Raw genomic sequence first — 27119 nt, 5'->3', positions numbered from 1 at the left:
AAGATCTTATGATTCTTTTATACTCCTGACATACAACCATAAGGACTCCAACAAGTAAGTCTTTAGAAGGAAAGAAGTTGAGAGGAGAGGCAGAAACCAATTCTAAAGAGCACGTAAATCATTAGAGGTGCGTTTGGGTTCTTCACTTGTCAACTTCCAACCATAAAGAAGACTACAGGGGCCACGGCACCCAGTGATACACTGTTGGGCATTCAAGGATTTGGAACATAGTTTCACCTCTAAGTGGCTCCTTAATGGAAACATTCGAGTCATCATCTATATTTTATACTATATAACTAAGAGGCATAATTGCAGTAGAGTTCTTTGTATGCTCGAGAAACTTCTTCAAGGGTCTAAATAAGATGTTGAAAGCCTTTCTTCATCAGAGGAGAAGCAGCTGTCTTCCTGAAAAATCATTTAAATACCTCATGGAAGTGGATAACCTCAATTAAAAATGGAATGGAATAATATTTGACAGATATTGGAGTGGGGTTCAGAAACAACAATTCTCATGAATATCGTGCTTCCCGAATAGAACTGAAGTGCCATTCCTTGTTCTGGGTGCAGAATTTGTGACATTTGTTTAATGTCTGTCCATACTACCAGGACATAACGGCAAGGACTGACTGCTTCTTTCATCCTGCTCTTCCCTCCCCAGCATTCAGCATAATGCTTGGCACAGAGCTGGTGGTCAACAAATATCTGCTGAATGAATAGCCAAAGCAATAGAGGCAAAGAGGCATCACCTGTGAAAGGTATCATCTGTGAAGATATTTGGCCTAATCTTTGAAGAGGAACAAATAGCCATTGAATGCAAATCTAACATGTAAACTTGTGTTTTGATAAAAGATAACAATGCCTCATTATATTTAAGAGGGCACAATTTAGCAAAGCGAATTTACATTCAACTTATTTGGAAATTCATAGCTTACAGCTTTTAATGGGACTACCTGCTCTCTGCTTTGGGCTAAAGCTCCAGACCCCAAGGCTCTAGTGCCACCTCTGGGGCAGGAAGGAGGCATCCAGGCGGCCAGCTGGGGAAGGGGACGGGAGGAAAACCCAGCAACTATTAAGTACCTACTGTGCGTCTGGTTCTGCAGTAGTCATTTTGTATGCATTACCTCACTCAAACTTCATGACAGTCTTACAAGGTAGGTATTATTCTCCCATATTTCTTTTTCATTATTAAAGATGAAATTTGGTGAAGTTATGCAACTTGTATAAGTTTATACACCTAAGTGGGGAAAGGGCAATTTTAAACCCAAGTCTGATTCCAAAGTTGATACTCATTCTACTCTACCCCCTGAAAGAGAAAATGATCAGCTAAGCTTTTTTTCCATCTTGCTCTGCTGAGGACATTTGGGCCATTACACCTTGATTGCTACTGGAAGAGAGTGTACATATTCTTATTCAATATAAGAATATGTACACTTCATGGAAATAGGAGGTCTTAAAAGATTATAGAAAATTGATTTCTCTTGAAAAGCCACCTCTTAAAGCAAACCAAATTTTAGCTGTCAATTTAAAAAGGACAAACACATATATAACTCAAATAAGATTACAATATCTGATGCTTTTTTTTTTTTGGTAATTGTGCCTTTCTAAAATGCACTGCACAAAATCTTGGAAGAGAATTTACAGGTAACCATGACTAGATGGAAATACTGAACACTTGCACAGTATAGTTTCTGTGTATATAAGAATATATACTAAATGTTTTCCCATTCTAGAATATAATATTAGAACCAGAAGTCAGATGTTAGTAAAAATCATAAAATGGCTGGTTTAATTGTATGTTGTGATATTTTATTTTGCTTATATTCAAATTTCAAAAAACAATTGTCCAACCTCAGGGCCATACATGAAGAAGGAAAACACAGAATAGAAATAATGGGCCACTCTAGGTACTTTGTCAAAGTTACATTTTTAAGCTTTTTGAATGCTCAGAACGTTTTCCAGAGATTTCATAGTTAAATAAACCCTGGTTTATAAAGCCCTTTATTTCTTCCTTCTAAATTATTAGGGCATTATAGAACAGAATGATGTCTAATAAAAATACTATTTCATTCCCTATGCTGTTAAACCGTGATTCACTATTCAAATAAATTTGTTCTGTGTGTGTGTGTGTGTGTGTGTGTGTGTGTGTGTGTGTATGTGGTGAAAACAGAAAATGCTTTTGGGTTTTGAGAAATAACAGAATATGACTTGGTGCAGTAATCACTATAATCACAATCCTTTTAAAAGCATTAATACTTGGAAGTATATATTTTCCTGCCTTTACACTAAGATAGCATTTTTTCCTACTAACTTTTCTTAGAATAGCTAAAATCCCATATGACCAAAAAAACATTTTATATTAGAACACAGACTTTTGAAAAAAAATGAAATTTATGTACATCTGTTTCTTAGCAAATAACATGAAGAGTTCATTCACTCTATCCAAGGGAAAACCAATTATGCAATATAAATTTTCATTATGTATAAAAATTAATTAATGCCAAGTGTTGAAGAGATGGTTGGAGAAAGTCATCAAGAGGGTGTGACCAGTGGATGACCCATGAGCTGGTGCTGGGGGGGAATCAGAGATTCCTCACTCCCTCCTTGTTCTTGAAATATGTGTTCCTCTTGCCTTCCCTGCTCCCTGCAGCTGCCCCAAGTACGTGACCTTTAGACAGTGATGTGGTGTCGACACATCTGAATGGTATATGTGACTGAATGCTCTACATAAACCTTTAAGATTCTGGGGGGCGGGTGAGACTATCTACTCATCTTGTGGCCACCCAAGACAAGCCTTGTAGGTATGTTCCCTCGCTCATTAATCCCGCCACCTACCAATCCGGAATGGTCTGCCCCTTTCTTTTCTTTCTTCTTTTTTTCCTTGTATTATTTCTTTTGTTTCTTTTTTAAAAAATTTTATTATTGAAGTCTGCCTCTTTCTTCTGTCTCTCCCTCCCCTCCATATCCAAGGGCTGGCTGCAGATGACACCTAAGATGCTCCCAAGGGGTCTGCAAACCAACAGAGATCAATGGACAGACAGACTATGGAATTTCACGCTGTCTATCTAGGTGGGATAGCTCATTTTACAGAGGAGGAAAGTGAATCCTCAAGGCACATGGTCACTGCCCAGACCTTGAGACACTAAGTAAGGCAGACCTCCTTGGCTTAGACAGAAAGTAAAGATAAAAAGCCCGTTCAAATGAGAAGAACAACCCAATAGCAAGATCCTACCTGTAATTTAATAGATATTTAAAATTTACAGAGCAAGGATGAGATCTGTGAGCAAGGAAAGTATATGCTATGCAGCGTCCTGGTGGCATTTAAACCATATTTCATGAGATTGTTTTGCTCAGCGAGTATGACAAATACTTAAGGAGATTTTCATTATGGGTCTGAGCACATTTTAATTACTCAAATATTTAATCAGTAGTGCTTTAATGCTATATAAACTGTCCTCCTTTTTCCTCTACCGATTAAGACAAACAAGTTGTTTATTTCATCTGTTCACTTACAGGCAGATAAACATACAAGCTGCGGTACACTATATATTGCATCTTTAGGCAGATTTTTGTTTCACAGGTTGGTTTTTCTTTTCATTTTTTCTTTCTTTCTTTTTTATGCAATACTCACAAACATTATGGGATAAAGGTTCTAAGGATTTAATCTAAAAGCTAGTTGTTTTGAATACTATTTTATGTTTGAGTAGCTATATATTAAGTTAGCATATAATTACTGATTTGTATCGTGTGTTCCAGGTCCTGTGTTAAAAGCCGAGACAATAAAACTAAGTAAAATAGATTCCATAATTTAGGGAATATGCAAATTAGAACTTTATGTGATAGTATTTAACCCCATCAAGGCTAGCATATTTATTTGAACAATATTGAGCATCAACTCTGAGTTGGGCAACATGCTAAGTGATGGGGGCACCCCAGTAAAGAATTCACATGTGATTTCTACTCTTACATAGAACAAATGATGACAAGTGGAAGAAGTGCTTATAAAAGGGGAGGAGGAGTAAGGATGCTATGAGGATATGTGTTTAATCTGAGTGTTAAGAAGGAGTACAGGTCTCACAAGCTGGGAAACACATTTTCAGATACAAGTTGGAAACTGCAAAGAGCTATAAAGAAATTGAAGGTGATTTTGTTTGGTGCCTTGAGAGGGAGGGGATATGGTGAGTGAGTGATGAGGCTGAAGAGGAAGTCCAGAGCTGGGTCGTAGAGAGCACTGTAAGAACTGTGGATTTGGGATCTCATTCTAAGGCTGATGGGATGTCACCTTCCTGTTCTGAAGCTTACAAGGAGAATAATCTAATTTGTGATTTTAGAAGGCTAGCTGCTGTGTGGACTAGTAATAGATCCTGGTGAACTTGAGAGTCAGTATTGTAGTAATAAGGCAGGCAAAAACTGTTGCTAGGTTAGAATTCTGGGTTCATGAGGATAGAGAGAAATACATGGACTCAAGGCATATGCAGCAAGTAGAACTGATAGGCTTTGTTGATTAATTACCTACAAATATGAGGCAAAATTCATGTCTCAGTATCTTACTAAAGCAACCAGCTGAATACCAGCTAATGTGTTCACCATTCACTGAGATGGAGTAAAGCTATGGAAGGGTTAGAGTCCAGCTTTGGACATACTGAGTTAGAGATGCTTGCAGAAATATTTATCTCCAACTTCGGATATACATATCCAATTAGGCAGTTCAGTATGTACATTCAAAGTTGGAGATAGAAATTTTGGATTTATAAAAAAACAAATGACCTCGGAATTCAGAGGAACAGACACAAACATTTAGGAGAAACATACAGAGGGTGGCTAGCAAAGTAACCTTAGCAAGAAAGGCATGAGAATAAGGACAAAACCAATACAATGTCATATCATGGGATCCAAAAGAGAAACAGCACTTCAAAAACAGAGAGGGTGTCCCTAGTATCAAATGCTACTGGGGGCATCAAGCAGGAGAAAAACAGGTCATGGGAAACCAAAGAAAAACCAAGTAATGGGAAGAAAAAATTCTTAAAGATACATAGAATAGATCGATTCCATATTACGTAGGGTGTATTAATGTCTATTTGCAAATAAACGTCAGTTTCATACATGCGTCACACACAGGAGTGGTCTTCTCACTTCCATCTACCTGTGTATCATATATTGATACGGTATCTTACCTAAAGCGGTGTCCCATCCAATAGTGCGATGCTGAAGACACCATGCGTTATAGTTATTTTTTGAGACATTGACAACTCTGTAACAGTGAGGTACAAATGTATGGAGCTGTATGAATTCTCTCAAACACACAATATGCTACCCTTCAGAGTGGTTTGCCCGTGTTCTGAATTTACTCTTAGACACTGATTTAGGCTCAAGAAAGAAGATGATATGAAACATAAGATATAAAGAAGATGTTTAAGTGTGGAATACACAATTTGGACATTTAGACACATCAGCCGAGAACAAATGTGAACGCAACGCATAAACTATAGAGTACTATGTGATTAATAGTGAAAATGAGGCAGACGTTAGTCATTCTTTTCGGCTGCCTGATCTCTGAAATGTTTGCTGTGTTCGGGGAATTCACCACCTCATGAGTCCTGGAGCCTGAAAATGCCACATATTGTTTTCCCAGCATCCCTGGCAACGAAGCTGTGGACTCATGTGCCAGTGATCAACTTATTTCCCTCAGCTCCAAACCTACTTTTCTTTTGTGTAATATTGGCTCTGTATCCTGCTTTGTGATGCCAGATCCTGGTAACGTTCTCCTTTACTGGATGGTGGGATGCAAGCCTTCATCCACAGAGGGCACTAGGATTAACCTGCCAAGAGATGATGAGCAGACATTCCTTTGGCCTGTGGTCCTCCTTTGTTATTTTTCTATGCTAGGGTCCTGAGAAGCTCCAGCAGCACCCCTGGCCACATTCTCCCCACCAGAGGCTTCCAAGCATCTCCAGACCACCAGAACCCTCCAGCAACACATGGCTACTTCTATAGACCTGCACCCCCCCCACACACACACAGCGGCAGCTTTGAAGGCTTCCAGAGATTCGGTTCGCTGATGCACACCCTCCACTCACAGATGGGTTCTGGCCACTTGTGGGAACCAGCACTGGCCTGAGACCCCTGGCAAGTTTCTTTGCCACCTGCAGCCTGCAATTTCCCATGGTAGGTATACTCCCTTTGTAGAAGTCAATTTCAACCTTGGCAGGGCACCTTCTCCTAGCCTCTAACTCTTATTGTTCACTCTTCCTCAGCCTTGGGATTGCAGCTGTTCTGTACTTGATAATTCTGGATACCTTAGAATCCTCTTGCACGCCTTTTAGGACTCAACTTCCTTCTCCTAACAATTCTTTATATTAATTCCCCCTTGCAAATAAACTGTGTGTTTGACTCACGATTAAATAATATAGGTCAGGACCTGGATTCTGCCAATCCAAGTAGGCACTAACGATGCGTGGAAGCAGCAACCACAGGACACGGTCCGTGGTGGCAGGTTTTAGCCCCAGCAAGTTTCTGTTGCAAGAGGCTGTATGCTGTGTGTGCAGGGATGAAGCCAGGCAATGGTACATCTGTCCTCATTGGACCATTCTGTGGTCCATGTGGGCAAAGTTAATGTCTTATTGTCTTAGGTCTAGTTAATCAGGCCTCCTGGCATTTCTGGAAAGTACTTACTAACCTTTCAAGGAATTATTCTTTGACTTAAATGAGCTGGGATTTCTGTGTCAGTTGCTTGCTACTAAAAAGACTGTTAAAAAGTAGCTATTATTTGAGGGCTTCAATTGTTCAAGCACTGTTCCAATCGCTCTGTATATATTGCTACATTTAATCTTCATACATATCCCACAAAGTATCAATTATTCACATTTTATAAATGAGGAAACTATAGCTCAGAAAGAAAAGATCTATCCAAGTTTGCAGAAATGAATAGGAGAGGATAGTGAAATCCAGACACTGCTTTCCAAATCTGGTGCTCTTAATTCCACCTGCAGAAATCCTCTATATTATTTTTGTGACAACAGTGTGATCAAATACAGAGTTTTATTTTTTGACTGTCAAGCTAGGCAGAAAAATCTACTTCTGTATTGTTAGTGTTCAGACCCAGAGCTGGGAGGAGGAAGGAGTTGGGGTTGAGGTTAATCTCTACTAAAATTAAGGGAAATAAAGGTAGTAGGGAGTAAGAACCCTGTAACCTGCCTTTCTCATGGCGTGTATAATTTCCCTTCTTAGAATTTACACATCCTAACTTTCTCATTTGTCCTTTGGAACATCATGTTATTAACTTGCTACAAATGCTGATCAATCACTAGTTTCCATTAGATATATTGATATCTTTTATTCTTGAAAAATAGCAAAATTTATGTTTTCATTTTAAAAGTGTAATGATGTAATTCAGTACGTCATTCTTTAAGGATATTAGTTCACAAGGCAGCTTAAGGAAGCTAAATGCTCAGTCTCTGGACCATTTTAGAAAAAGCATGGTTTAAACAATTTAAAGAGCCCATTACACTCAACCACATTTTAAAAATTGCATAATTTGATTAAATTGACATTTAAATGTCAAGTACTTTTCCAGCATTTCCTTTCTCATGATTGCTCACTGCTGAGACGTTTGTGGGTAATTAGGAGGATTTTCTCCCCCTCTTTCTTTTTTCATCCTTCTTTCTGTTCAACCTTATTCATTGACGGATTCCAGTGTCCAAATTTTTTTTTTTCCTGGAATTGAATTGTGGAGTCACTAAAACTGATCTGTTATAGCTTTAAAAGTTTTAATATTTAAGTGAAAAATCATTTAAAATATTCATTTAAATAAGTTGATTTATAGAAGTGACAAATCTGTGTGACTATATGTTTGGTGGTGATATGATTTCATTATAAAAGCAGGCTAAAAAAAGAATGCAAATTTGGTTGAAAAGTTTAAATTTTTAAATATTTACTTAAATTTTTACTTTTCCATGTGTGTCATTTAATGGACATGTAGTATAGTTACGATATCCTCATAAAACACATAGACTGTAAGCAGCTATAGCTAAATTAACATATAATTGCAAGGAAATACAAAATAAATGATACCATTTTTACTTCTGAGATTAGAGAAGAAATAATAGTCAATACTGGGAAAGGCATGAAGAGACAGGAACTTGTGTTTACTGCTGATGGAGACACAAATTCATATAACCTATAAGGAATACAAGGTATTCTGGGGTGCCTGGGTGGCTCAGTTGGTTAGGTGTCTGACTTTGGCTCAGGTTATTATCTCAGGGTTCTGGGATCCAGCTCTGAGTTGGGTTCCCTGCTCAGTGGGGAGTCTGCTTCTCCCTCTCCCTGTGCCCCTCCTCCTGCTGGCTTTCTCTCTCTCTCAAATAAATAAATTCATCTCCTTAAAAAAAAGGACACAGGATATAAATACCTATGAACAGTCTTAAAATCTTTTATACCAGGTAGCTTCTAGGAAGTGATCTGCAAAGGCTAGTACACAGAGGTGTCTCATCTCAATAATACAGCAGCAGAAGGCAACTGGAAACTTCCTAACATCACAATATTGAATGATTTCACAGTACTATTTCAAATTAGGAAAGACAGTAGAAGAATATGTGCCAAGACATCAAGTCAAGTTGCCTTCGAGCAATAAGTAGAGGAAATTTTTATGTATTCTTTTGTAATTTCAAGTTCTTTGCAAGTTTACTAGAATTGACATTTGTTACCTTGAAAATTAGGAAAAAGTAAGCTTTATTTTGAATGCAGGAAGATCACAGCTGATTCTTCCCCAGCAGGAAGTGGTCTTTCAGTGCCAGACCAAGTGCCCCCCAGCATCTTAGCTGCAGCGTGTCCTGAGCCATGTCAGCTCTTCACGTCCAATACTGATGATGGGGAGGCTGAGATTCAGCTCACTGTGCTAATAGCTGAGGCAGAATGTCCCAGGCAGAAGAGAGAAAAATATAAAGGTCAGGATCGATAATTGCACAAGTAGTTTGTGCAATCACTTGTTTAAGTTTTTATTTTCTGTTTGGTCGTAAACCCCACTAGGGCGGGGCTTTCTGCAGGGAGTTGTCTGCAGCACTTTGCACAGCGCTTTTCACCATTAATAAATATTTGTAGAATCAATGAAAGAAATCCAATTATAGAATATTCCTTAATGTGCCTGTTTGAGTCAAGGTTCATAGATTATTTTTGTAAACAACAAAACACATGTTCCCGGATGTTAGGCTGAGAACAGAAATTAAACTACGCGAGTCCTTGAATCTGTTGATTTCCTCGCCTGTTTGTGAGCAGGGAAGAGAGAAATGAAAATTCAGGGAGCAGGGAAGAGGAGGGGACAGGGGCATTCCTGCTTGTTAGTGGTGCTCAGAAATAAGTCTAATCCACTAACAGAAAAAACAGAAGAAGTTTTCCCCCTCTTTAAATCATTCTACATTCTGTAGCGATCTGTCCCTACAAAGGTTATTTTTGCATTGAACCTCAAGGGGTCCCTTAATTAGCAAAGACATTACCTAGATGTAAAAAGCCCCTAAACATAGGGCCCAAATCACAGTGTAATCAGGTGGAGGAAAAGCAAGGAGTGGGCTCCAATTCCAGGACCAAGGCTCCAATGATAAGATGAAGGACCCATACCAGGCAGTACCGCCTGTGGAAATGTGTTCTTCAAGTCAGCCTGCCCCATTGCCGCTTGACTTCTGGAAACCAGCATCTCCTTGTATTTGAAACCGCAGGCTAGCGAACCAGGGGGTAGCTGCTATGCAGCCAATCCCCAGATACGCTGCATTCCTGATATCCCCGGAGGGATTCACACAACACCCCAGAGAAGCAGGCGGGTGTTTCGCAGCCTGAATTGGTGATGTGGCACCATCCTACAGGACACAGGCAGGGCATTTATCTACTCAATCTTTCTGCACACTGCTCAGAGATGTGCATGGCCGAGTGACAATATAGGAACCATGACATGCACTCACGCTGGTTCAAAACACAAACGCCTTAGGTACCTCACAGGTAAAGTGTGAGTCACGCAACTTGGTTTTAAGTCAAGACTAGCCACCTCTTATTCTGTTTGGTCCTGAAACCCAGCATTCAGTGTGTTCTCGAGACATGGGCATATGTTGTTTACACATCCCTCATTTTTACCAAGACACACACCTTTCTATGTTTTTTGAAAAACCCCAAATTTACTAGGCCTAATATTTTCTTTTTTCCTGTGGATGTAATCAGGAACACAAGCAACATTTCACTTTCCCTGTAGGTCTACTTTATGAAAAGACGGCTCAAGGATGGTGCAGGGTGGCATGATGCTCCAGGCGAGCTGAAAACTTCCGGGCCGTGTGAGGCCAGCAGCTTGCTCTCAGCAACCACTGCTGTGCAGACATGGAGGCCCAGCAAGGTGGCATCTCAGAGAGTTCTGGGAAAAGACCGAAGCTTGACATTTTAGGGGCAAGCTCACAACTTCAAAATATTAGCCCGTAATTAAAATGAAATAATGGCTGCTGGTAGAAGAAAAAGCTCGTCTGGAGGCACGATGCGGCCCAGTGACACAACTGTGCCCCATGGGGTAGAGAATCAGAAGAGACGCTTCTCACAGACGGCCAGGGAGTGTGTCCTGCAACACATTAAAGAACAAAGTACGATCGTCAGCTCTGCTTATGAGCAATCTTAAAATGAAAGGAGCCGAGCGGAAAGACTGATCGGCAGATTTGTACAGCGATGCGAGCAAATGCAGTTTAAAGGATGGTAGTTGCCGTGAACAATCCAGTATAGAATAAGAAAACCTCCACATGTGTAGTTTCAGTAGTCACTGTCTGGAATGTTATCTGGGCCAAGTCAGGCTCTTTTTGTCCATCAATAATTTTCTCCCTCCCACTTAGCCAAAGCTCACTGAGTTGCTGGTGAAGAACAACTTTATGGTATGCATTTACTCCCTTATTCAAGTCCCTCAAGGCAAAAACTGCCATGAGCGATGAGGGCTTCCTCATTACGTTTCAGAATAAACTGGTCATGTGTGCTTATTTTTAAAAGAAAGTCCGTCTTGAGTGCTGGGTTATGTGTCTGCTTCCCACTATACCACGTCCTGAGAACTACATAAGCTCAGTTATTGCTCTAAATGGTTCACAATTATACACTCATTTTTGCCTGCTCAGAATTCTCCAATGAACAGCTGCGAATATCTACCAAAGCGAACTCAGGAGCACACATATGCACAAGAGAGAGTTGCTGGTTTGCTGAGGATATATGCACCACAGATCAGGAATCCTAAACTCCCAAAACATCATGGCTCATGGGAAAGTTTCTAGTTACCTCCTCGTTCTGATAATTCCTAACGCCGATCACAATTCTCTCCAGCAGACATGATGAGTGACAGGGAAGATGGAGAATTATATACAGTCATCACTACCCTTTGGGTTAGAACTGAACTCTTTGCAACACTTTTTAAACATAGCTTAATAAGTGAGTACCAAGACCAGGTACCGAGGCCTGAAGAGGTTCAGCTCACCTGTTGTAGAAATCAATACCACTGACTGTCATTAGCCAACCTCCTAAAAATGACTTAGAAAGAATTCCTCAGATCTTGTAAGGAGCACTGGGTGTTGTATGTAAGTGATGAATCACTAAAGCCTACACCTGAAACTAATATTACACTGTACGTTAACTAACTGGAATTTAAATAAAACCTTGGGGGGAAAAAAGAAAGAGAGAGAGGAGGGAGGAAAAAGAGAGAAGACAGATTACCTGCTTAAGAATTAGGGCTGCAACTCTGTTAATACCTCAAATATGGAGCTCAATGACATGCCTGTGATGTAAGCTCATTCATGTGTAACTCCTCACCTTGTGTCCCCTTGCTGGTTCCAAACTCCTAAGTAGGCAGTTGATTGAAATTGACAAGAATTCTGCTCTAGAAGCTTCAGCAAACACAAATCTTTTCCATTTCAATACCCTAGTAGCTCAAAGGAATGAGCTGCCAACGGAGCAGTGGAATGGAAAGGCACGTATGCATTCCGTCTCTTTCCATCAAGCCTCTGTGAACAGCAAACTCAGCCCTTCATATTAGCTCCTTTCAAGAGGCATGAGTTCAAAATATAGCCACTACCACCAAAACTAAAGAAGACCATACTAGGGTCCTGAATATGCATATGATTTGGTAAGAAAATAATCAACTCTATTTTAGGTGTGTGGTCTTTTTAACTCTCTGCTTTTTAAATTTCTTTCAATGAATTGCTTTCTCACTGCAGTGAAGAGTATGCATAAGATATATTCAAATATATCTATATATATAGAGACAGAGACAGAGGCAGAGAGACCTGCATGCACATTTTAATATTTACAATCCCTCAAAGAGATAAATATGTTCTCTCTGAAGAGAGAACTCTCTCTCTCTGAGAGAACTATATCTGTAAGTCTTTATGAATAACGACGTTCTATCATATCACAACCGGTGACATCTTCCGTGCTTTTGTAAAAGAACGGTGATACTGACAGTTAGTTCTTGCACTGCATCACCAGCCTTAAAGAGCATGTTTGCATGTGTGACATCACTGCTCCATCTGCAGTGGGCTAAACACAGTTTCCTCATTGTTTTCTACATGTGCTATCATGGTTCAGTGATAGTTTTTTTCTTGTTATTTACCTTGGCTTCAAAATCTTTGAAATCTTCTTAACCTGCCACAAACATCCATTTGCCCATCCATCCATCCATCCATCCGTCCATTCATCCATTCATCCAACCAAGTTTGTTGACATGTGCTTTATGCAAAGCATTGTGACAGAGGTGGGAGAGAGGCTGTCCTTATGGTACCGCGTGGTTGGTATTTCCCCATGGACACTCATACTGCTATTGGTCATCTGCGAATTACACCATTGATCTAATCGTGCCCATTTAAACAATTACACTCTTGAAATCTTCTCCCTCAGTCAGTGCCACACATGTATTCTACATACTTGTGTGATGACAGTGAATTATGTACATTAGTTTCAATATTCAAAATATTTTAAGACTACATTTATTCTGTTCACATATGGGCTATATATCTGAGGTGAACCATAGTACATAACTTCGGTTTTGACTTTAGTACACACCAAAGCAATAATCCACATCTTTTTTTCAGGACAGCAATGCCTGCATTTGAATATTTTTATCTGTCTGACTCAGTTTTATACCCACTCTTTCTTGCTGGTCTTACCGAGATGACCTGCAAGAAGAGAAAACACACTATCACTGGCATTTCTATTTCTTTCCCCGGATGACTATTCCTCCTGTCCAAGAGAAGAGTCTAACTCACGATGATGTCTTTTTAGGAATTCAGAAACATACATTATTGGATTAATTAGAGAGAGTCTATCTTGAGTAGAATCTTACTTTAGAAGAGAGTGAAAGTTAGTTTTATTTCATATTCTTTAAGGATTTGTAATGAAGAGTTCTTAAAGAGGGTAACTGTGAAAGTATCTTGGGTAAAAGCTAGATTCCCACTTACATTTTTTTTCTTTTTACATTTTGTTAAATAAATAGGCTGTGTTTATGGTCACACAGAAAACTTACCTGTCATGAAATTCCCGTGGTCTGGCAGGGAAAAATTAATTTAAAAAGGTGGCTAGGAGACTGCACAGCCTCATTCTATGGGGTTAAAGATAAAATGCCAAGCTCATTTTCAAAATAAGGGGGGAAATATTCACTTTTCTTGGATATTCCACAGATTAGTGAGTAAATTATCATGGAGAATTTTGCTAAAATAAATATCTATATAAAACTGAATGATAAGGATTACAGAGAGCAGGGAAAGGCAAAGATTCAGTTTCTTATTTCATGGATTAGAGCAACTGCCCATCAAGTGGTAAAAAGTGAGAACAATTTGCTTTTTTGAAAGTAATGCATCAAGGTAATTTACATTATAATGCAGTATCTTCTCTAGTTCAGTACTGAATTACAGTCCGAGTGTGAATTTTTCAATCATTCCCCATTTTTACATAATTGTTGCTCTCTGCTTCATACAGATATTTCCGCTGAGTTATGAAACCTCATAATATGACATGTATGGAGAAAGTGGTATTGATGTTAAATACAAGGATTCTTCTCTAGGGGACTGCACTGGGGTGCACCTATATGCTGGTAACACCATCCTGCCAGAATACACACATGTAGACATTACTGAGGTTTCTGGGAAACTGACTACCAATTCTATCCTAACCAGAATCCTTGTACATCACATTCTAGTACAGTATAGATGTTTTAGGTTTTCAGTGACTGTAATAAATTTTAATTTAGGAAACTAAATTTTCCATTCTGGGTGTTTTGTTTTGTTTTTGAGAAAGAGATAGAGCACAAGTGACGGTGGCAGGGTGGTAGTGGGGGAGGGGCAGGGAGAATCGCAGGTAGGCTCCCCGCCTAGTGCAGAGCCTGACACAGGGCTCTAGCTCACAACCCTGAGATCATGACCTGAGCTGAAATCACGAGTCCAACACTTAACTGACTGAGCCAGGCACCCCTAAAGTTTCCATCCTGTTTTAACCACTGTATGATCATTTAAAATTATTGAAATTATGGAAGTTGAGAATCTAGCTATAATTACAACTTCTGAAAGTCATTTAAAGGATACACCCTACCAAGCACTGCATAAGTAAGTACATTATTGTACTCTATTACATATGTAGGAGTATTTTCATTGTCTTTCTTCTATGCCCTCACTGAAATATACATTTATTTATTTATTTTGGGGGGGGAGAGGGAAAGACTGCGTACAAGTGGGGAGAGGGGCAGCGGGAGAGAGAATCTCAAGCAGACTCCCTGCTAAGCGTAGAGCCCAACGTGGGGCTCAGTCTCACAACCCAGAAATCATGACCTGAGCCTAAACCAAGAGTCAGACACTCAACTGACTGAGCCCTTGAGAATACACAGCTGAAGTTGTTGCATAAAAGGAAAAAGAGATCATTGTAATGGATAAAAAATTTACAAGAAATTTTAGTCACTGTCTAATAGAAAAATGCTGCTTTTTACTATGTGCAAGATCACTTGTGTTTTAAGTTGAATTCCTTATTTTTAATATCTGTGGCACAGTCACTAACACCTATCCTCCTCTTCCTCCTGGAACTGAGGTGTGCTATGCTTCACTTGGTTACTGGTGACTGAGTGAGCAAGGCCTTGAAATGATGTGAGTCACTTGCAGGCTTGACCCACTGCACCCCTCAGGTGTACTTTGCGCTTTTTTCCTGCCAGCTAAGGGCAGATGACCAGGATGCTTTATAAGATGCTACCACAAGATGAAAGGATCCTGCATCCCCAAAAACCAAGTTGAGGAAAGCCCGTCCCCCACGGTGGAGTTACGACTTCTCTTTTATCGATCCTTAGATCCTTGAATATTTGAGTGTTTTATTACTACAGCTCAACCTCTTCTAACTAGAATGGGATTATACTGAATCCTTTGTGCCTGTCTAACGTCCAAATATGTTCCATGTTCTAAGGCCTGGCTCAAGTCCAGTATCAAGGCTCTCCTTGATTCCTTCATCCTGAGGTGAATGATCTCTTCCTGATTGGATTTCTCGTACTAATCCGCTGACTATTACTGCAAGTAAAACATCTATCTGTAGGCTTGTTGGCCATCAAAACAAAAAGGGAACATGGGCAGCTACATATTCTTACTTCCAGTGGGACAGAACGTACCATTTCATGGGTGGAAGGAAAGCTTTCCCTAATGTTAAGTTCTTAAAAAAGATGATGCAAGCATTGGACGGCAGTGATATAAAAGAAGGCAGTGATATAAAAGAAATATACTGGGGACGCCTGGGAGGCTCAGCTGGTTAAACGTCTGCCTTTAGCTCAGGTCATGATCCCCGGGTCCTGGGATGGAGTCCCTCATCAGGCTTCTTGCTCAATGGGGAGCCAGCCTGCTTCTTCCTCTGCCTGCTGCTCCCCCTGCTTGTGTGTGTGCTCTCTCTCTGACAAATAAATAAATAAAATCTTAAAATGAATAAATAAATAAAAGAAATATCCTCAACAACATGCCTAAAGTGAGTGTAACTAACTGATCTAATGGTATGGTAAGTTATAGCACCATTTAATTATAACCATTGCCATGGCTGACAGCCCTGCAGGGTGCCAAGGTAAGACTTAGTTAACATGTAACTGCCATATTTCTTTCAGCCTCAATCCAAAGATGAGACTTGTTTGACAGAGCACTCTTTAAAAATTCTCTGTGAAATACAGCATCTGTATATCAGATTTTAAAAAATAAGAATGGTACAGCAATTGATTGTGATTGTCATCAAGTCTGCCCTTGATTGCAGTAAGTTCTCCTTGGTTGATGGTGAATCCATTACATGAGAAAGCAAAAAAGCAGAAGGTTTGACTGTTAACCCTTTGTGTCCAGTAGGGAACCTGATCTGGACTCTTTAATAATAGAAGGCTCTCAAAGACACCTGTTGAACATGTCAGAATACCCCCCCACACACACACACNGTGATTGTCATCAAGTCTGCCCTTGATTGCAGTAAGTTCTCCTTGGTTGATGGTGAATCCATTACATGAGAAGGCAAAAAATCAGAAGGTTTGACTGTTAACCCTTTGTGTCCAGTAGGGAACCTGATCTGGACTCTTTACTAATAGAAGGCTCTCAAAGACACCTGTTGAACATGTCAGAATACCCCCCCACACACACACACACACAGATCTGGGTCTGTTCCAACTTAAAGCCTAAAACTTGCTTAGGGTTGTGGCAGGTACAGTCTTCCGGTAACGGAATGAGTAAGTCGTGGGAATAAAAGACGGAGTACAATCAGTGGTGTGGCAGTAGCGTTGCATGGAGACAGATGGGCACTACACTTGGGTCAGCACAGCGTAACATACAGAGATTTTGAAACACTACGTTGTACACCTGAAACTAATGTAACATTGTGTGTCAACTATACTCAAATAAAAAGTAAAAAAAAGTAAAATAAAAACACTTAAGAGACTTATTCACCCCCCAAAATAATAAAAATTAATTTTAGTTTTTATCAAATGTCGCCTCTAAATAGGAATGTTTCTGTAAATCTAACTTTGGAAGTTGAGACATAATTTCTACAATTCTCACCTACAAGAAGTTCGAATAATATTTTATAACTCCTAAATCTTGTGGTGTTTGTCCCCAGGACTTTCTGAGGCTAGTGGTTTCTATACTGTGATGGTAACAAACAAAATGAGCTTAGCACAGCTGTGTGCAGAGAAGTACGAGGCTCAGCGCAAAGCCTGCCAGCGCCCACGTAATTCTTTCTCGTAGCTTACTCACTATCCGTCCTCTGGGTCAGTTCTAGTAATTTTTAAGTTGTCCTTTTGTTACTTCCATGGCCTCAAGCTACTTTTAATTTCATTCTGGTTCTGTTTGTGCATCTTTAAAATATTTTGTGCTTTTAATTAGCATAAATTAATTAACAATTCCTGAACTATTTTCCCTGAGTAATTTAACAACNATTCCTTAAATTAAACCTTAAATTAAAAAGCTTCTTGTATGAGGCAGAGAAGCAGGTTGTTGAAAATTTACTGAAAGATTCTATCCCCCACAGATCATGCAGGGAAGAATGAACACTTGCAGGTAAAATTGGAATGTATAATACGTGATGGCATTTTTGTAAACTAAGCATGACTTTTATTTTTTAAAGCATTAGAGAAAAATTTGAAGAAGATCCCATAATCCTATCATCTTAACAAATGATCTCATTTTGTAAATTTCCTTTGAGTGTGTGTCTATATGCACACAATTAAATGTGTTCAGAATATTTTTCTGTGTTATATTGCAATAGCAACCTGCTACTTAGAAGAGCTTTACTTAGATTTCTCAAGATAAATACTTCTTTTTACATCTCCATCATGAAACTCAACAGCTCATCATATATTGAAAAAAGACAATAATATTTACCTTTCTAAAATATTTTAAAATTAAATGTATGGTTTCTCTTTATGAAGTCATTTCTCCAGTGTTCTTTTTTAAAAAAAATATTTTTATTTCCTTTTTATTACAGTATGCTCACATTTTATGAGCACTCCTTAGTTATGAGGAATGGCCTGAGGGCAAACATACTTTTAAATCTGGACTACAATGATTTATTTATAGATAACTCACTCAAAGCTTCCTCTATGATAAAAAAGAAAAGAAAAAGAAAACTCACCTAAAAGAAAATATAGGAGATAAACTCTTGGACATTGGTCTTTGCAATATTTTCTTAAATCTGTCTCTTTAGGCAAGAGTAACAAAAATAAATGAACAATTGTGACTATATCAAACTAAAAAGCTTTTGTACAGTGAAGGAACCATCAACAAAATGAAAAGGAACTTACTGAATGGGAAAAGATATTTGCAAATGATATATCTGGTAAGGGGTTAATATCCAAAATATATTAAAAACTCATACAACTCAACATCATAAAAACAATCAGATTAAAAAATGGGCAGAGGATCTGAATAGAGATTTTTCCAAAGAAGACTTACAGATGGCCACAGACACATGAAAAGATGCCCAACATCACTAATCTTGAAGGAAATGCAAATCAAAGCCACAATGAGCTATCCCCTCACATCTGTCAGGATGGCTGGTATCAAAAAGACAAGAAACAACAAGTGTCAGCAAGGATGTGGAGGAAGGGAACCCTTGTACCCTGCTGCTGGGAATGTCAACTGAGGCAGACAATGTAGAAAATAGTACGGAGGTTCCTCAAAAATTAAAATTAGAAAGAACTTCCAATCTAGCAATTCCACTTCTGGGTATTTACCCAGGAAAACCTAAAAAATGCTAATTCTTAGAGACACACGCACCCTATGTTCACTGCAGTATTATTTACAATAGCCAAGATATGGAAGCAACCTGTGTCCATTGATAGATGAATGGATAAAAAAGATGTGGTATACATAAACAATGGAATATTACTCAACTATAAAAAAGAAATGAGATCTTGTCATTTGTGGATGAAGCTAGAGGGTATTATGCTAAGTGGAATAAGTCAGACAAAGAAAGATAAATACCATATGATTTCACTTATATGTGGAATCTAAAAAACACAACAAACAAAACAGCATAGAAAGAGACTCATAAATCCAGAGGACAAACTGGTGGTTGCCAGAGGGGAGGTGGGTGGGGGGATGGAGGAAGGAGGTGAAGGGGATTAAGAGGTACAAACTTCCACTTATAAAATAAGTAAGACATAGAGAACAGCATAGAGAATACCGTCAATAAGACTGGAATGACTTTATATGGAGGCAGATGGATCACTGTGGTGAGCATTTTGTAACACGTAAAATGCTGAATTACTATGTTATACATCTGATACTAATATGCCAGGTATATCAGCTATATTTCAAAAAAAAGAAAAAGATCATAACCCTTTGAAAATAAAAGGAAAAAAAGAAGTCTATATTAAAAAGATCCATTATGTATGGGTAAAGGGTACAAATAATGCGATTTTTTAAAATTATGGTCAACTAATAGGATTGGCTAAAGTGTTGGGATAATCTTTTCATTGGGAAGTAAATATGAATTGACTTTGTAATTTTCATGCATGTAGGTGGAACTTCTGCATTATTTATCCCTTTTCCACTTCTATGATACTTTCTCATTCCAAATAAGATTAAAACATCAGTAAATTAAAGAGGTGAGAAAGCATGAATAAGAATATAGCTATGGATCTTTTCACTTCCCTTGAGTTTATCTTCACTATCTGAAAATTTTTCTTTTTTTTTTTTTTTAAAGATTTATTTATTTATTTGACAGAGATAGAGACAGCCAGCGAGAGAGGGAACACAAGCAAGGGGAGTGGGAGAGGAAGAAGCAGGCTCATAGCGGAGGAGCCTGATGTGGGGCTCGATCCCATAACGCCGGGATCACGCCCTGAGCCGAAGGCAGACGCTTAACCGCTGTGCCACCCAGGCGCCCCTGAAAATTTTTCTTTTTATATCTAGAGAATCCACTTTGCACAGTTTAACATGAATTAGATATGCCAGTTTTTATCATGGCAGGAAAAATCCATTCTGCTTTCCAATGTCTTACAGGATGCTGGCCATGGAGGTACACAGACCAAAATATCTATTTATTTAGTGAGGTTGGCTTTCTTGATAAGTGGTTGAGTAAACTGAACCCATTTTTCTAATTACTCATGATAACAATTATTTATATTTATGTAATGATATATAACCTCTAACTGACATATTTTAAAACTGAATCTTCTCAAACACTGGGACAGATGTGAGCACAGCATAACGGACATGAAAGTGGAATCACTCTGTTGTACACCCGGAACTAATGTAACATTGTGGGTCAACTATATGCAAATAAATAATTAATAAGTAATAAAATAAAAGATAATAAATTAAAAATGCTGTGATAAAGGGAAAGAAGCACCGACATTTATTTCCTGCCAATTATTTTCGCAACATTTTACACTTCATTTTCACAACTCTGGAAAGTAAGTATCCTGGTATCTCCATTTTCAGATGGTGAGACAGACGTTTACAGAGGTCTTCATAACCTGCCCAATATCCCAGGTTTTGGTAAACTGCCTCACCAGACCTTCCCAGTTCCAAATCCTAAGGACAGGTGTCACATCTTTAAAATGTAGCAACAAGATTGCCTATAACGTCTGAATCATGGAAAATGCTTAACCGATGTTTACTTCTCTGAAATAACCTTTTTTCACTTCCCTTTATCATCATCCACGTAATAGTGCTTGGAGTGCTTGGAGTGAAAGAAGAGTATTGTTATTTTCAAAGAGTGGCTGTTATTTTGCTCACTGTCATATTATTTCCCAATGGGAATATATAGGTAAACTCCACTGTCATATTATTTCCCAATGGGAATATATAGGTAAACTCCACATAAATTAAGTTCTATAATATAAGCAAAACTCTGGGCAAACTACAACAAGCGTATGCTATATCGCATGAAGAAACAATTTCTCCTCCTCTTCATAATTTTATCCTTGGAACACAGCTTTGAACCAAATGAGGTAAATACATTTGAGTCACACAAATGAGATGTATTGTGTAACTTTTAGGATGATTCTGTCCGCCTCAGCAATGATTTCCTATATTGGGATTTATGATCTTCAGATAAATAGATTAATTGATGTTTGCTTAATAATGTGGCCAAGAAAAAGACACTTTATTACAAATAATTCTGAGATTTCAGTACTTATGACTTTACTTAGTTTTTCCTTCCCTGAAAACAATGGTAAAGAAAAATGAAAATATAGCCCACTTATGTGTTCACTATCAGCTAAACTTAATTCATTTGCTTTATAAAAAAAATCCACATACACTGTATACAGTATACGGTACTCAGAATTGCAACTCTTTCAAATAATTCTCCATGAATCCTGTGAGGTGAGTCCTTTACTCCATTTTTTTTTTCAGAAAATGAGGCTTATATTTGTGCCCATGGTCAAGGCTCACAGACCTGTTACTGGCTAACTGGTTACCCTGGAATTCAAGCCCACATCTAATGGGTCCAAGTCCTATTTTCTCCCTCCAGACGCTTTAGGGTAGTGTCACATGATAGGTACCTGTAAATATTTCCTGTGTGCATAGAGAAAAAGTAATCTAACTTTTGATTAGTTGACATCATGAGTTTAGTTTTCATTATCTTACATGAGGACATTGTAATTATATGTAAACTTTGCTAAATAAGATGCAGATGGACCTCTTCATAATTTAACCCATTATTTCATGGACCCAAATATTAAAGAATCAGACTTTAGAAAAAGCATTCTAGCTGGAATAAAACTCTATTTGTTTTATCTTCTGCAATGGGGTATCTTTGCCATGATTATGCCTTTTTTATTATAGAAAATAAAAGTAGTAAAAACTGTGATTAGAAAAGACTTCTTGTATACCCATAAGACGCTTTCTGATTTAAACAGTTTAATCATTTCTGATTTTTTTCAGAATTTCAAAATGTTGCTCTTGGAGGTTTTTTTTTGTTTGTTTTTTGTTTTGGTTTTTTTTTGGTTAGAATTTTGGTCTTTATCCCAAGAGCAATTAGAAGCTATTGAAAGTTTCAAAGTTGACCTTCTTCTTTTTTTTTTTTTTTTTACAGTTTTATTTTTTATTTCTTTCTTTTTAAATTCTGTGCTGGGTTTTTGTTGTTGTTGTTTTTTAGATTATTACTGTTTTTATTATGTTCAGTTAGCCAACATATTTAACATCATTAGTTTTTGCTTCCTCCTTAATGCCCATCCCCTAGTTACCCCATCCCCCCCCTTCTGTAATCTACCATTTGCATCCACATGGGTGGAGCTGGAGGGGATTATGCTAAGTGAAATAAGTCAAGCATAGAAAGACAATTATCACATGGTTTCACTCATATGTGGAACATAAGGAATAGTGTGGAGAACCACAGGGGAAGGGAGGGAAAACTGAAGGGGGGGAATCAGAGAGGGAGACAAACCATGAAAGACGTGGACTCTGGAGTATTTTTTATCTTGTACCACTTTCCTTTTACGTGTTTCAAAGAGAAAGCTTCCTGAGGTAGTAGGCTCAGGGGTCAGAGATTTTTCTGATATTAATACTGTGAGGACCACAGCTCATTTTAGAGCCTTCATCCATAACCGAGGCTAGCACTGCTTCCTACAGATCACGCAGGCTACAAAGAGCAAGCCAGTGAAGTAGAAAAAGAGCTTCTTTTTACTACAAAGTATAAACCAGGGAGAACAGGACTCTTCACCCGTTGGCCCCAGGTCTCATGAAGAAAAGTATCCAAGGAGAGCTGGTCTGCCAACTGTGAAATTTTGTCAGTCAAAAACTAGTTTCCCCAGGGATGCATTTGATAAATAATAAAATAAAATAATACCAAACCAAACCAAACAAAACAACATCAGTGAAGATATGCCACCTGTTTGGGATGACAGTATTAATAAATTGACAGTCTTTCCAAGTTAGAGGATAATTCTCACTAAAACGTGGTCTCCTGGTCTGGTTAATCTGGGAATACCCACCCACCTGTTGTGCAGCCCACAAATCTGGGCATCTGCCTGTCTTTCTTTCTTTCTTTCTTTCTTTCTTTCTTTCTTTCTTTCTTTCTTTCTTTCTTCCTTCCTTCCTTCCTTCCTTCCTTCCTTCCTTCCTTCCTTCCTTTCTTTCTTTCTTTCTTCTTCCTTCCTTCCTTCCTTCCTTCATTCCTTCCTTCATTCCTTTCTCTTTCTTTTTCCTGTGACACATAATACTTTAACAATTACAATGTCAAGTGATGACCTTATACCAGAACATATTAAAACTACAGGAATTTCACATGATTTCTAGAACAGAGAATTTACCCAAGCAACATAATCTAAGGCTTATCATTATTTGTTTGACAGTGCTCCCCAAATAACCATACCAAATAAAAAGGTCTAATTAGTCAAAAAGACTTCATTTACAATTCAAATCTCGGGGAAGTTTGTTAAAACCCTCAGAAAGTTATATGCCTAAATAGGATTACAGAGCATTACAATGGGTGTCTTTCTTTAAACCTCCTTCTGCTCTCTGTAGAATACACCCCCTTACATCCTATGTTGATTATCAAGTTTTGTTTTACTATTTTTCTTACTGTTCACTTCCACTTCTGTCTACAATGTTGAACTCTTAATCCAAACCACCCAGCCAAGCTATCCTTTTCCTGTCCCCTCTCTTCTGCAATGTTTCCTAATTTGGCGGTCTGACATCTTCACATGTGGCAGAAATACCACAGACACTTCTCCAGTGGAGGTGCACGATGCTGGTAAGTCTTATTAACTGGGGTTGTCAACTTCAGTCACTTGGTAAGGATGGTGACGGCCAGGTTTCTCCACTGGAAAGTTACAATTTTTTCCTAGATAATTAAGAAGTATTTTGTGAAGAAATACCCAGAGACGATTAAAATATCCTGTTTCTCATCATAGTTTTACCTATTAATTTTAGCATCATCAGTAAGTCTTTCCTGCAACAATTATTACTGTGTCATCTGCCTGACGGTGATTTTCAATTTGCATCCTTCCTCCTCCATTATTCATTGCAACTGTATTGTAAAGAAGAGCTGTATCTTCGCCCCCATTTATTTATGTATTCAATTGTTTATTGATACCACTTGGGACTCATGGATATTTATTGTATTCGATGGTTGTCTTACATTATGACCATTATTTGTTGTTTTGCTCACATCACTCCAGATTTGGCCATCGGTTGCTTCTTCAAGCTGGCTCCTAAATCCTTGCATGCCTCACCCAGTCATTCTATAAGCACTCCCTTGCTTTCTGACACCACAAGATGATGCTGTCTCATCCTATATTTTCTCTGTATTAGCCCTGTAATCACCCTTTTTCTAAAAGTCATTTTCCTTTAATTGTAGAACGCTATCCAGAAACTAAGATCTGGACGCCAGGAGTGTTCACTGCTACTGGAATGTTCTCGCCTCTAAGTGCTCTCAGGAAACACATGTATGGACATGCACACATGCATGTTTGTATTTCTTTCTATACCTAAGACTGTCTATACATTAAAGCCATGGGTCCATACTTATTCCTCCGATTTCAGTCTAACACCAGAGGGCTCCTTCCCGCTTTTCCCCTTTTCTTATTTGTAAGCTGGCTCTTATTTCTTTTTTTAAAAAATTTTTTATTATGTTATGTTAGTCACCATACAGTACATCATTAGTTTTTGATGTCATGTCCCATGATTCGTTGTTTGTGTATAACACCCAGTGCTCCATGCAATACATGCCCTCCTTAAAACCCAACACCGGCCTGTCCCAATCCCCCACCCCTCTCCCTTTGAAGCCCTCAGTTTGTTTCCCAGAGTCCACAGTCTCTTATTTCTTATAATACGTTTACCTGTCTGCTAAATCTTAGTCTGCACAGAAACTACTTCAGAATCTCTGGTTAATACACTTGTTAAAAACAAATTTACAAAATACAGTACAGGACTGGTGTAGGGTGTATATCTGCGTATGGTACACAATCAAAATCCTGTTTTCCCGCATTACTCAAGTTAATTCTTTTATTCTCTACCTCCTTCCATAAGATTATGTCATTCATTTATAACACAGTTAGGTACATTTGTTATTTTTTGGTATCCTATTTTGGGTTCCCCTACATCCTGGTTGGTTTTATTTATTTGTGTTTTGGGGTATGTCCTAAAAGACAGTGTTACACAGAAAACTAAGAGAAGTTTCACTCCTTTCACATTCTTCAATTGCCATTCCTACCAACTTATGTTGGTAGCCAATCTCATTAGTTTATGGTTTTTCTATATTTCTTTTGCAGAGGTTAGTGGGTAACAGTGTATTTTCACATTCCCCCTTCCTTAGTACCTAAAGAATAGCAGACTATAGACACTTCCACAGTGTGTTTTTTGTTAGTTTTTAGGTGAATGTACAAATAACCTTGTATTCAAAAATACAAAATAAATTAAATTATCTGTCGGCAAGTACAATGACAGCGGTAAATCACGATATGTTGCTAACTGAAACTAGAAACTGATGATTATAGTGAATTTCTTAACATCAGCCAGCCTTTTCATTTTCCTTAACTGACTTCTCTGAAATTATTGTTGAGAAACATTGCCCTGAGCATCCTGTCAGAGTTTATTAGCAATGGTGAAGCACTATTCTAGAAAGCAGAACATATTCCTCCCTGACCATTCCACCTACCAATAAAACAGTTCTTAAAATCTTAGTTGGATCGATGACTCCTTTCTCCACCACATTCACAGAATCTCCAAGCAGAGCATCACAACCAACTTCGGAGAAACTTAGCATAATTATCTCAACTATCAATGATCCTTCAACACCTACATTCTTAGCAATGATCTTTGCAAGAATTTTGAGTGTTCTTTTAATAATTTCTGTATCATTAAAAAATATCGTCATTGCTGGAATTAGCGAGTCTCAGACTGGAATGCACGGAAGAGAACACAACCCCCTCCCAGAACAATGTCTTCTTCACGGTATCCCATGTAGCACTGAGAGCACCTGCAGCTCCTTCTTCCCATGCACTTTCACATCACTTGTCCCACCAACCTCCAGTAGAGCTACTCCAACTGGAAGTTTTTCAAGGTATTCATTCAGTGCTTCCTTTTCATAATTGCTAGTTATGATATGCCACTGCTCAGTGATTTCCTGCATAGGTTTTTTAATTTGAGCCTATTATCTTTTCCTTTCCAGGACATGGTTTCATCTTTGGTCACAGTGACATCTCCAACTTTTCCTAAGTCAGAAAGCTGAGCATCATCAAGATTTGGGGTCAACCTCTCTTCTCTGAACATTGAACCACCAGCACCCATAGCCATGTGTTAAAGTAGGTTTTTCTATTGTCATAAAATCCTGGAGATCTGATTGCTCTAATCTGAAGATCAGCTTTTAGCCTATTCAAAATGAGTGTATTTAGAGCTTGTTCATTAACATCTTCAGCAATTATGACCAAGGGCTTACAATGAGCATTGGCAATTTCAAGGGCAGGTGTAATGGACCAGACACAAGACATCTTCTCTTCACTCAATATAACATAGGCATTCACATTTCTGATGTACACAACGTATGGAGAAACAATCAAACTTCAATTTAATAATTTATAATTCATCATTCAGGTTTCTCATCTTTTGATGGGATTACATTCTTCCTTTCAATCTTTTCCACCATATCAGACATGATATTGCCAATTTCTTTGTTTACAGACAGAAATCACAACAACCTAAGCAATCTCTTTGGGGCTCAACACAGTTTTGGACTGCTTCTTAAATTCAGCAATTACAGCATCTACAGCTAACATCACACCTTTTCCAATTTCCACTGGATTAGCACCTTTGCTCACCTTCTCCAAGCCTTCCTTGGCAAGTAGTATACTGATATGGTAGCAGTGGTGGTGAATCTTTGGCCTTTTCACTTGTGTTACTGGCAATATCTTGAGCAAGCATAGTCCACATATTGTTACATTTACCCTTTAAGTCAACTGACTTTGGAACGGTCACACCATACTCTGGGACTTCTCATTCACTAATAATCACTAGTAATCACTCCAGCATCTGCTCAAAGGTCTACTACACTTTGAAGCTTTAAGGCTCAGACATCTGCACCAAATTTTACATCTTTGGCATAAGCCTGAGTGAGACGAGGAACCAGTGCCCTGGACAGTGGCCTCATGTGGTAAAAGACAGCAGGTCATTAAAGCATTTCTGCAAGGGGGC

General features: G+C 38.5%; 1 protein-coding gene and 1 pseudogene across 10 annotated transcripts in view; both read right to left on the bottom strand.

Annotated features, from left to right (window-relative positions):
- The window catches only part of GRIA4 (glutamate ionotropic receptor AMPA type subunit 4), a 368862-nt gene that overhangs the window by 235757 nt on the left and 105986 nt on the right, over nucleotides 1–27119 (bottom strand). The gene's annotated exons all lie outside the window — the stretch shown is intronic.
- On the bottom strand, nucleotides 9642–27105 carry LOC105238941 (annotated as a pseudogene).

Source organism: Ailuropoda melanoleuca, chromosome 8 (assembly GCF_002007445.2).
Source record: "Ailuropoda melanoleuca isolate Jingjing chromosome 8, ASM200744v2, whole genome shotgun sequence".
Taxonomy (NCBI): Eukaryota; Metazoa; Chordata; class Mammalia; order Carnivora; family Ursidae; genus Ailuropoda; species Ailuropoda melanoleuca.
The sequence above is the reverse complement of the archived record's forward strand: the minus strand, read 5'-3'. Positions and strand labels throughout refer to the sequence as shown.